Source organism: Mus caroli, unplaced genomic scaffold (genome assembly GCF_978045245.1).
Source record: "Mus caroli unplaced genomic scaffold, Mus_caroli_1 scaffold_9, whole genome shotgun sequence".
Lineage (NCBI taxonomy): Eukaryota > Metazoa > Chordata > Mammalia > Rodentia > Muridae > Mus > Mus caroli.
Window position 1 is genome coordinate 124,110,583 of NW_028227264.1, and position 13,034 is coordinate 124,123,616.

Consider the following 13,034-nt stretch of genomic DNA (forward strand, 5'->3'; position numbering starts at 1 on the left):
GATTTTACCCTGATGTACCTTCGTAAGCAGTGAATTTATTGGAGGTATTTTTTTTAACAAGAGTGCAATCAAGGAATTGTAGATGTATAAACAAAGCTAGCTAGCTATGTTACTGAAAAGCCAACCCTATCATGGTTAGTCTTCCTTCTCCCCAAAACGGATTGTTTTAATTCTAGGTAAATAGTTATTGTACATCTAAGAAGACATATTATGATCAGTTAAATTTTGAGTTATTAATATGTTTGTGCTTTTAATGTATAACTGCTGAATAAATATAACTAAATAAAATGGGAGTTATTACAAAATATGGTTTCAATGACCACTTAAGAAAGAAAATGCTAACTTAAAGAGTGAATTAATAAACAATACTAATAGGGAACATGAATAGTGCTGGCCAGTAATGAAGCAGCAGAATGCCAGATACTCTGAATCGCAAGGCTTAGCTTCCTGCCTTTAGACTTAATCCACCTCAGATGTAGAATCCATCCCTACTTTTATTTTGCAAAGAAAGAAAATTGAACTTATGAGAGTTAGAACTTGAGTGCAAGCCTCTCAGGATCTGTATCACCATGCCCACGTGTTTCATTTAAAGTTCTTTAGTGACAGCATTGATAATTGATTTTAGAAGTAAATTTAACCTGAGTTTGAATAGTTTGAATATAATGTTAAAATAACCCAGAAAGACCAAGAATGGCCCCAAAATTGGGACCTGAGCAAGGGAATAAATGAAGACCCCAGGATTTTTCTCTTGTGTTAAAATGGGGAACACCGTGAAGGAAAAGGTGTGGAGAGACAACCCAGTGTATTTTCTTATGTGAGTCACACTGGTCCACCTTAAGGACTCAATTACTAGTCCTGAGGATGCCCTGTGTGTTATGAGCATGGAAAAATGTGAGTTGTAATCAATGTCAAGGGGTCAAAACAGAAATCACAGATAGAGAAGTCTTGGAGATGCTTACAAATAGAGAGAAAGAAATGATAGGATAACTGAAGATCAGAGTCCCAGAAGAGACAAATGTATAGGACACAGGGGGCAAAAGTCTACTAACTTTCTGTATGGTTTTTCATAACACAATACTTGAAGAAGAGCAGTGAAATGATATGGATATAGTGATTGGAGTGAGGAAGAAAATCGAATGAAGCACCTCATATATAAAGATAATCCGATAAACAACAGTGGCCACAGCAATAAGAAACAACCACTACAACAACAGTGAGAAACAACACCACCACCACCAACAACAGTGGTTTAGGAGGGCATTAATGATCATCCCTAAAATGAGTGTTAGGTATTCTAATAAAAATGGGCGAATATCTGAAGACCAGTCTAGCACAAATATCCCGAAGAAATGTATAGCAATGTACATTTTTAAAAGTGTGCATGCAGGATAAGCATGTGTGCCTACATATTGAGGGTTTTATTCATCTATGATGTGTGGTTGGAAGTATATGGAGTATAGAGGTGAATGTCTGACACCCTCCTCTCTTTCCCTTCATGTTAACTTTATAGACAGAATCCCTACCTGAGCCCAAAGCTCATGTATTGACTTGTTCAGCTAGCCAGTGACTCCAGATATCAACCAGACTCAGGCCACGTGCCACAAGAAGAGCTTGCATTTTATGTATGCCACATCATTTCTGCCTTGGCTGGAGACTCAAATTCAAGTACTCATGCTTCTATAGCAAACACTTTGCTCACTGAGTCACCTTCTCAGCCCTTTGGTTTATATTTCTATGGGAGAAAATCTATAAATTCTAACAGTTGACTTTAAATCCCCACATGTACAGTCATGGGTTATATGCTTTATCATGCACCAAGTTGCAAAGTTATCTGGACTGTGACACATGTCAATGGGAGAGATCTAGAGAGAAGCTGTAGATTATGGCAAATACACTTATGAAATTCATGTACGAGCTCAACCCATGGCTGTGACCCTAAGATGATTTGAAAACTCAGAAATACTACTTCAACCTCTAAGATTCAATTATCCATAAAAAGTTAGAAAGGTCTAGTTACCAAGGTTGTCATCAACACTACATAAAATTGTCTTTATTATCCCTAGCAGATAGTTTTTGTGCTACTATTCCTATAGTGGATGGGGTTACATTACAGTGTTTTATAAAGATTATGTATGGCCCATATATTGTGAAATATATTTAATAATTTAATTATAATATTTATCCTTTCCATATAGAGTCATGGAGTAATTTGGCACATGCTCAAATTCCACCGCAGACTGATGTCTTAAATATTAGCATTGACTCTTCTTATCTTTACATCCCTAAAAACGGAATTAGCTTCTATAACACAGATACCTTCTATGCAACATGAAACCATCAATACTACTGTGTTAAAGATTGGTAAGAATGTAAGATACTTTAATATCTGTGAAGTACTTTGGGCAAAGCTTCAAACATAGTAACCATTTGCTGTTGGTGGTCAACATTAATGCTTCGAAGGCCACAAATGATGTCTATAGTACCAGGAAAGATGCTTCCAAGTTGTATGACAGAACACAAGTAGAATCTGTATGCCAGAACCAAGTTGCCTTGCTATTTTCTTTGAAACAAGCAAATAAATGCACAAACTCTGCATTGTAACCTGGTAATAAATGCTCTAAAGCAGTAAGCTCAACAGGATCTGGGGCCCAGTCGATGTTTCCTGAAATTCTCAATGACTACCCAAAAGTTTGAAAAGAAAACTTCTTTGAATGATTTCAAATGTTCTCTTTCATGTAAGAGTTAGGTTTGAATTTGCGACTGTGCTCATTTGTTTCAAAGACATTAGGCAATCTTTGTAAATACTTTAGAATACTGAGAACTGTTTCCATTTGACATTCTACCTCTTATGTATTTGAATAAGACGTCACAGAGATGAAGATATCAATAAAAGAAAAAATACATACTAACCACTGCCAAATATTACCATAGGAACATATTCATAACACAATAAAGATAAACTGAAACATAATGCATGCTATAATAAAATGATGCAATTATTAACTATATGATAAAACATTACAACTTTTACTCTTTCAAATGCTTTATATTAATGTATGACTATGAATGTATAATATGTGTATTAATTTTCTGCAAGTGTAGACTGATGTTTGATGTGTGTAAAATTGCATGCTTTTATATCAGTTAAAAACATGAGCAACACATTGCCTCTTGCCTCCTATCACTGCCAGGTGAATCCCATCACACAGATAAAGTATAACCATGAAGTATAACCTCCTCTTCACTGTGGCTAAAGACCTCTCTTCAATGTGTGGTGCTCAGACAATGGCGAGAGGCTAGGCACCTACATGGGCCACACCGGAGCTGTGTGGTGTGTGGATGCTGACTGGGACACCAAGCATGTCCTCACTGGCTTGGCTGACAACAGCTGTTGTCTCTGGGACTGTGAAACAGGGAAGCAGCTGGCTCTATTCAAGACCAACTCAGCTGCCCGGACCTGTGGCTTTGACTCTGGGGGCAACATCATTATGTTCTCCACACACAAGCAGATGGGGTATCCATGTTTTGTGAGCTTCTTTGATCTGCAGGATCCGAGCCAGATCGACACAAATGAGCCCTATGTGAAGATCCCCTGTAATGATTCTAAGATCACCAGTGCTATCTGGGGACCCCTGGGGGAGTGCATCATTGCAGAAGAGCAGAGAGCTCAACCAGTATAGCACCAAGTCTGCAGAGGTGTTGGTGAACATTAAGGAGCACTCTCGGCAGATCAATGACATCCAGTTGTCTAGAAACATGACCATGTTTGTCACTGCATCCAAGGACAACACAGCGAAGCTCTTCGGCTATATTTGTCTCGAACATCAGAAGACTTTCCTAACAGAACGTCCAGTCAACTCGGCTGCTCTCTCTCCCAATTATGACCACGGGGTTCTGGGAGGTGGTCAGGAAGCCACAGATGTCACCACAACCTACACCAGGATTGGCAAGTTTGAGGCCAGGTTCTTCCATTTGGCTTTTGAGGAAGAGTTTGGAAGAGTGAAGGGCCACTTTAAACCGATCAACAGTGTTGCCTTCCATCTTGATGGCAAGAGCTACAGCAGTGTGGCGAAGATGCTTTTGTCCATATCCACTACTTCGATCCACAGGATTTTGAGTGTGAGGCCTAGGGAACTGGATTTTCATCCACACTCTGAGAAATAAATTATTTTGTTAAAAATTCCATAACAAATATGAACACGGAAATTTGGCCTTAACTCTTACTTCTTTTGTCTCAAATCTGTTGTGTCTGAAAATTTTCAGGGACCTTCTTGATATGAAGAGGTAGATTGTTTTTGTTTTTGTTTTTGTTTTTGTTTGTTTGTTTGCTTGCTTTTTGTTTATTTGAGGCAGGGTTTCTCTGTATAGCCCTGGCTGTCCTGCAACTCACTCTGTAGACCAGTCTGGCCTCAAACTCAGAAATCTGCCTGCCTCTGCCTCCCAAGTGCTGAGATTAAAGGAGTGTGCCACCACATCCTGCCCTGAAGAGATGGATTTTAAAAGTAGAAAAATAAAAATAAAATTTGTGAAGACTCCAGATGCTAGGTGAAAAGGATTAAGTGTATCTTAAAGAATTAAAAAGGATGGAACACAGGGCCCCCAAAGGAGGAGCTAGAGAAAGTACCCAAGGAGCTAAAGGGGTCTGCAACCCTATATATGGAACAACAATATGAACTAACCAGTACCTCCAGAGCTCGTGTCTCTAGCTGCATATGAATCAGAAGATGGCCTAGTCAGCCATCATTGGAAAGAGAGGCCCATTGGTCATGCAGACTTTATATGCCTCAGTACAGGGGAACACCAGGGACAATAAGTGGGAATGGGCAGGTAGAAGAGTTGGGGGGAGGAGGGTCTAGGGGACTTTTGGGATAGCATTTGAAATGTAAATGAAGAAAATACATAAATAAAGAAATAAGTAAAAAAAAAATTAAAAAGGAACAGATATCCAGGTAAGCTTACTGAGTATGACATTCCTAACAATACTGTAGTATAGAAACATCAATCACAATGTAGTAAAACTCTGTTTGGCAGAACTGAACATTGAAGAAAATGTCCATGGTTGATTTTATAATTTCTAAACTAGACATTTGAGAAACCTCTCAAATATGATAAAGCAAGTTTCCAAAAACGTGTTAATTTAGCAAGAGGTGAACATGATTATCAAATGTTGTTTTAACTTGAATAGTAAATGGGTAGTATTGATGGATGGCCTTGCTATTAAAGTGTGAAAACAAACTCTGTAGAACTCCTATGTCCTTGGGAGAGCAGTGTGGCCACGTCCTGAGCAAATCTGCTGATCAGACAAAATACATATCTAGAGCTTTGTTTTCACTCACTTTCAGCTAATCAAATCTGTCAGTGATTTTCTAAAAACAGCACATTAAACAGACACACTGAGTTATTATCAGCTTTTCAGTGACTAAATGTCTTCTTTGAGATTCTAATATAAATATTTTATAACAGATGACAGGATCTTTAATCCATCACAAGAACAAATAACGACATTTAGAGAGAGTTTGAGAAAAAAAATAGGATCAGCATAGTAGAACCAAAAAGACACAAAGGAGAAAGAAGGACTTTGTATCTGGAAAATTTACTCTTCCTTTGTGTCCTCTGCATTGTGCAAAGTCCCTGGTGGTCCGCAAATTGTCTTACTTTTGTTCACTACAATGCTTAAGGACATTGGATTGGTCACCTTCTCATATTTTAATGAATAGAGTTGCATTATCTCACATCAATTAAATAAAACTTGTGTAATCTCATTCTGGAAAAACACCTTCCTGTAGAGATGTATGTAATCAGAGATCATAACATTTATTGTGTGTTATTGTACATCAAGGTCTTTACCTTTCTTCTTGGAGATGCATTTCATTTCATGAATTACAGAATTTAAAAACATCTTCAGAGATACCAGAGGCACTAGAGGTAGGCAGAGCACGGAGTGAAGTCAGGGATCTTGGGACTGGAGATAATCATTTGCTTTAAGCCCTTGCTTCACCACCCATTGAAGTGGCATCATTTGGGAAGCAGCTTGCTTAAGTTTTGCATGTCATAGAATTACTGCATTGAGTGTATTCAGTTCAATGGTTTCAGCAAATGTGTGTAGGTGTGAAATGTCATCACAATCCGGTATCAGAATCTTTCCACCAAATTCCCTCAGTTTAATTCTCTCTAAGCACAAATTCCTCAGCAAACATTGAAAACCACACACTGGCTGTTTGACTTTTAGGGGAAGCATGCTTTATGCTTTCTTAGAAGACTTCATTGGCTTCCTCTTTGCCTTTGTGGTCTGAACTGAGCAAACATTTTAGCAACTAATTTGAATTCTACAATTTCCAAAGCACACCAGAGGTGCTGTCCACAGATGGCAATTTGTATCTGATAAGCATTCATGTCATGACCTGAATATATGTTTTATTTGTTGAATTGTTTTACTTCTCAATCAGCAAGGGCCACAAATACAAGCAGAACATTCCCACTCCATAGGAACTTTGCTTAAATGCTAAGGTTTAAACCCATCCAGCCTCCGATGCATCCCTTTGTCTCTTCTGGAGCTCATTCCTCTACAGCTGCCACTGAGCAGCTCTTGCAAGTTGGTTCCAGCTCAGGACTGTTTGGAGAGTCTGTACAATGTTTCCTCCTAGAGAGAGAAATTGTCATCTCATGTAACATTTCTCTGTCTCTGATTATGATAGACAAAGTGAAACTTACTTCATAGTACAAAACCATAATGGTATTTTGACATATAGATGAAACCTTTTTTTTACTTGTAAAATGTTATTGAAATGTATTTATGCCCAATTACTACCAATAACTGACAAAACTGAGGTATGGTAAAGTTCACGATAATAAAATACAATGAACTAGAGAACAATCAAACATATCATTGCCATAAAAGTCATTTACTATTAGCAGATGCTTCCCCGCAGTGGAGAGCACACATACTACCTCTACTATGATAATAGGTACCTGTGTTAAGAAAAATAATTTCATCAATTTTCATCCAAAGGAATACAGAACAGGGCCTGGAGGGATGACTTGGCATTCAGAGAAACTGCTGCTCTTCCAGATGACTCTGCTTTAGTTCTCAGTACCCATTTGGCAGCTTAAACCTGCCTGCAGCTCCAGTTGCAGAGGATCGAATACCTTCTTTTCTGCCCTCTATGGGCACTACCTGCACATGGTGCACAATACATACCACAGGCAAATCACTCATACTCATAAAATAAAAAGTTAATAATATTTAAATAGAAAGAATGTAGTATAATGCTAGAAGTAGAGATCACCTCAGATAAGTATATCTACACTTGAACTTAAGACTTTTCCACTTACCACATTAAACAACCTCTGAATATTGAATAAGTCAATTCATGCTGGTTAATACACTATTCATTAGGGTTGTTTTTTTTTTTTCTCCCCGTAAAGTGCTTTCAATTAAAATTGGTTCAGAATTATCATCACCATTTTTCTTTTACTATGAGTTAAAGAAAGGTACACAGTTGTACATTGGCTAGATTTCGGTTTATTAGTCCCTGAAAATCTTCAAATCTTTGGCAACTTTTAGTTTGTCAGAACTTGGACTCTCTTAACCAAAGCCTCATTTGGGCCAGAGGTTTTGAAATAAAAGGTCTTGTAGAAAACACACAGGACTGAAATGATCGCAAAGAGGTGAACAGGGTTTGAGAAGAGAACCTATTTTCTAGATCATTTGGTGTGTCTACATAGGAATCAATTTTTCATATGCCTAATGTACTTAGAGAAGACTGGTTTCAGCTTGTTAGTGACACATGCACCGTGAATTAGCTGTCTATAATTTATTAATGAAATCAATTCTTGGGCTGACATCCTCCACTTAGAGAACAGATTCCTGAGGTCAACCTGTGCTTCAGAAAGAGAGATGATCCAGGTTGCTGATACTTTTGCACCAGGAAATGATTTATTATTTGACGGTTTATTACCTGCCAGCACCTTCCCAAGCTACTTCATGTCTGGAGCTTCTACTGACTTCAAAGAAAGTTAAAATGCATTATCTCCTTATCTCTGAGAGCAGGTAAGCAGGCAAAGATACAGTATCTCCTGGCATGAAAAGCAATCAATGAGCCATATTTTGAAACAACTGTTTCTAAAGAGAGGGATATTTACAGAGGGGAGTCAGGTGCATGAACACAGAGAGGATGTTTGATAATTGATGAATTGTAGATGGTAAATATTTCACAAAATGATACATTAAAAGGGAGCTGTGGCATTTAACACATAATTCCACCTCCAGGAGCATTTGGGCACAATGGATTTCCTTGTGAGGAATTACTCTAACTATAGCTCTAGGAACCTGCTCTAACTAGGCTCATACTTTGTTCCAACAACAACACAGCAGCTTCTTTATAACCTATGCACTACCATCTATATTTTATAAGCATGTTTCCTTTCAGAGCATCAGAACTGCACCACAGCCTGGGAATCTGGAGATGGTAAAAGCTTTTACACAGTTACAGTAGAAAGATGAAGGCCAGAAGAAATACCTAAGTGGTAGCCTTTAGAAAACTGAATGTGTAATATATATATATATATATATATATATATATATATATATATAATAAAACTTCGATAAATATCTCTTTAAATTGCTAGCTGCCTCTGGTCATACCTCAGTTCTTATAGATGAAATACAAACAACAAAGGGAATATTGTTTGCTTCAGATCAATTTTTGAGGATTTACAAGTCAAGTTCAGAATTTTTGAAAAACTTTTATCTTTAGAAACTATCTGATATGACACCATGACAGTGCTCATTTATAATCCCAGCACTTAGAAGGCTGGGGCAGGAGGATCTCACAGCTAGCATAGCCTACACACTGAGACAATAGCAAGATATGAAGTATATAGGCACACACATATACATAATGTGAGAATCAAAGTTACTTCTTAACTTTAACCCTTTCAGGACAACTGTTTGTATTTCCTGTGAGAGGCACTGAGTATCTTACAAGGTGCAGCATTTGGTATTCAGAACCATTGCCAAGTTTTTGTCTGTTCAGCAGTCTATTTTTAAGCTCTATTGAGTTGCAAGTGATATACAAATCAAACAAATGTTCAGTGTATGCATTTTAATGAGTTTGGCCATGTTCATACACTTGTTACAACAGTCATATATTTATGCATATATAAATATTTATTTGTATATTTCACTTAGAGAAATATTCTTAAATTGCTTAGCAGGATAGTTATCCCATTAATAGATTTTTAAGTACCCAATCCTGCATCATTATTGATGTCTGGGAGGTTGCAGTGCAGAACTCTGTAATGTGTTTATCTTGTTTATCTTTCAGGCAGAGACTCAATTCCCACTTACCAATAGCCTCACTTGTCCCTCTTCTAGTCCCTCAGAACTGCCATTTGTTTTCTGCTTTTAAAAGTTTAGCTGTTGAGTGATGAATCCTGAAACAGTTTTCAATATTTAATTGCTTCATTTCACATGGCATATATTCATGCATGTTGCTGGGAAATGTAGGCAAAGCTACCTTCTTCTTAGCAGAGTAATACTCTATTGCATATGTACAGCACATTTTCTTCACACTTTTCTCCATAACAGGATGTTGGGCTGTCTGCTTTGTGTGTGTGTGTGTGTGTGTGTGCGTGTGATGGTGACTATTGTTTCAATAAGCAATAAGTGATACACATCTCTTTGAGAACTTTGGAGCTGTCCCTGAAAATGGAACTAATAGGTCATAGAATGCTTTGTTTTTTAAAAGGTCCTATGTAGTCTTCCATATCAGGTTTACCAGTTCTAATTAACAATGTGTGAAAATTTCTACCCTGCATGTTTATTTACATTTTTATGCTTAAAAAAGCCTATTACTATATGTGTGTTCAGCTATTGCATATTTTATATTATTTATATATTTTATAATATGTACACACTATATATTTGGGTATATTTATGTAAAGTGGCATATTGTTGGTTTAACTTGCTTTAATAAGCATACAGCTGAGTGTGTGTGTTTGTGTGTGTGTGTATGTGTGTGTGTATGTGTGTATGTGTGTGTGGGTGTATGCTGGTTGTATACATCTTCTATATAAGGTATCTAAATTCTTGTATCTACTTTTTTCTTATCAGATTATAATATTTTAGAACTGTTGAGTTGTAAATGACTCTCTTGTCTTAGATATTAATCCATTGTCAGATACATGATAACATAGTTAGCAAATATTCTCAATAATCGCACAGTCTCCATTTCTGTTTTATTGACCAGAGCTAGAACGTTTATTGAAAGTCTTTGAAAATTTGCAGGTCTTTATGGGCTCTTCCAGCTTTTCTCCGCCTCACCAATGAACAGTTCTTCCTCCTTTTTCCTCTGCCTTCTGCAAGGAATGCTAAGCCCAGCAGCTCCCAGCAGAGGGGAAATCCACAGCTGTTTGTCTTCACAGCCTTCAGAACTATGAAAGATAAACTAATATCCCATAATCACCTAGTTCCAGATGTTAGCAGGAATAAATACAGAGAGTTTCATGAGATGATACTTTTCCCCTTATTTCTCCAACAAATATCTTTTGGATTTTGATGGAATTGTAGATTGTTTCTGTTAGTATGGGCATTCTTATGAATATTTGTTCAATCTCTGTTCTTAAAACGTATCTTTCATTGTATGCTTGTTTCCTATAATTCCTTTATTTATTTAATTTATTTAGATTTTATTAGAGTTTTGTTATTAAAACAATTTTTAAATTTCAATATATGTTTTTTCTCATTGTTTCCTTCACCAAGGTCTTCCATATACTCTATTCAGAACAAAACAAAACAACTATACAACATAAAAAAGAAAATATGACAACATTCAGAAATAAAATAAAATAAAAATAAACCAAAAAATAAAGTACAGAAAAAAGCAAAACAAAACAAACTGTGGTGTTCATTGTTTGTTGATCAACTACGCCTGAACCTGAGATCTGGCCTGGAATTGTTGACATACGCAGGATTGTAGAAAACTCCTTTTCCTTCTCCTACTAGAGGTATAAATGGCACACCGGTTAGCTGTTGGCCTATACTCTAGGAGCTAGATTTTCATTTATCCATTTATTCATTCATATTTTAACATAACATAACAAAATATAACAATGTAAAAGAGAAATTATCACACTGAAGTTGAACAAGACAAAACATTAAGAAGGAAAAATCACAAGAGAAGGCACAGGACCCAGAGACCTACTTGTTTATACATTTGGTCCTGTAAAAATACTATATAGAAGCCCTAGTATACTTAGAGTACCCAGTGAAGACCTGTGCAGGCTCCGTGCTTGCTGTTTCTGTCTCCGTGAGTTCATCTGTGCTTTGTGCATGTTGAGTTAGATGAGCTTTCTTTTCTGATACCTTTCATCTTCTTATACTCTTTCTGCCTCCTTTTCTACAAGGTTCCCTGAGCTCTAAGGGAAGGATTTAATGGAGTGTTCCCATTTAGAGTTGGGTTTTCCAGGGTTTCTCAATCTCTAAAAAACATCTGGCTATAGTTGTCTATATTTGTTCCCACCAGCTGCAGCCTCTTTGTTGGTGGTTAAATAAGGTCCTGATCTGTGAGTTTAGCAGAATATCACTAGGAGTCAACCTGCTTAAATACAACTTATTATAACTATGTACTTTTTGCTTTTTTTGCCAGTATTATTAGGTTTTCTCTTGGCCGTCCAGTGTAAGGTATGGGTTCCATCTCACGGAGTGAGCCGTAAGTCAGATCAGCTATTGATTGGTAACTCCAGTAAGTTTTGTGCTCCTATTAACCTAGCACACCTTGTAGGCTTAATGCCATTGTAGATAAAGTGTTTGTGGCTGACATAGTGTTTGTGTTTCTCTTTCCATCGTGTGCAAAGTACCTCCAAAGACTCTGGGACATAATGGTGAAATCTCCACCTGGGCACCAGCTCAACACCTCCATGTTCTATTCAATGAGCTGTTTTTCCAGCACTGAGTCCTTGTCAGTCTGTAGAGAGCAACATATAGTATTTGCAGCAGCCTGAGTAGTTTGGGAGTTGAACACTGTTTTATGTGTTATATTATCTTACTATCACTTTTTAAATATAATTATCATTTAAATTTATAGGGAAAAGCTGACATTGTGGATTTTCTACTATTAACTTTTATATAATGAATTTCACCTTATTACCAAAGTATTGAACATGGAAGCATAAGGCTGCTATCTCAGAACCTCTTCATGAAGGGTACTTCAGTAGTGCACAGTTGCTTAAAGAGTAAATATGATCATCTTTGTCAAAAATCAAAACATGTAAATTAAACACTGTTACCATGTTGGCCTGATGTTTTGATTAATTTGAACGAATTGTGGCTATATATCAAGTTGAAGTTCCTTGAAAACATGGAAGTTGAATTGGAATAACTTAACTGTGTGCTAAAATACAAAATGAATTGCTTCAGATGAAATTTCTGAGGTGAAAATTCTGAATATTTTTCTTATTTCGATTCCAATAGAACTCATATATATTTCCCTAGAAGAATGACTAAACATGAACTGCAGGATCCTCTTACAATATTATAAAAAATTAAAATATTGTCTAAACTTTTGCTTTTCTCAAGTAAAATTACATTTTGATTAAAGTGAGAAGCTATAAAAACATATTTAGACAGTTCATAGTATTAAATGTTTAGTCAACCTATTTTAAATACTTTATTCAAGATGCAATTCTATTTAAAAAGTAAACCCTTTAAATATCTAATAAGATATATTACCTTGTCAGCACATTTAAAATGCAACCACTACCATAGCTGACACCACTCATTTTGTTCCAATTAAAATGAAATATAAATCCACAAAAGCAATCTTTGTAATTGCTTGAGCAAAATAAATTCTGACAAAAATGAAAGCTTCAGTAGTGTTTGCTTTAAAGCTTACTACTCTGCAACCTTTCCTGTAAGATAACATGAAAATCACCACGACCCTATCCAGGACAAGGGAAAGATCCACCACAATTAACTCTAAAGTACTGTTAATCAAACTAGATTCATACTTCTATATCATTTGAATTCATGATTT

The 13,034-nt window shown here is 36.6% G+C and overlaps 1 pseudogene; it reads left to right on the plus strand.

The window, feature by feature from the left end:
* The first annotated feature begins 758 nt into the window (after window positions 1-758).
* LOC110302767 (eukaryotic translation initiation factor 3 subunit I pseudogene) lies at window positions 759-4,130 on the plus strand (annotated as a pseudogene).
* The last annotated feature ends 8,904 nt before the right edge of the window (window positions 4,131-13,034 follow it).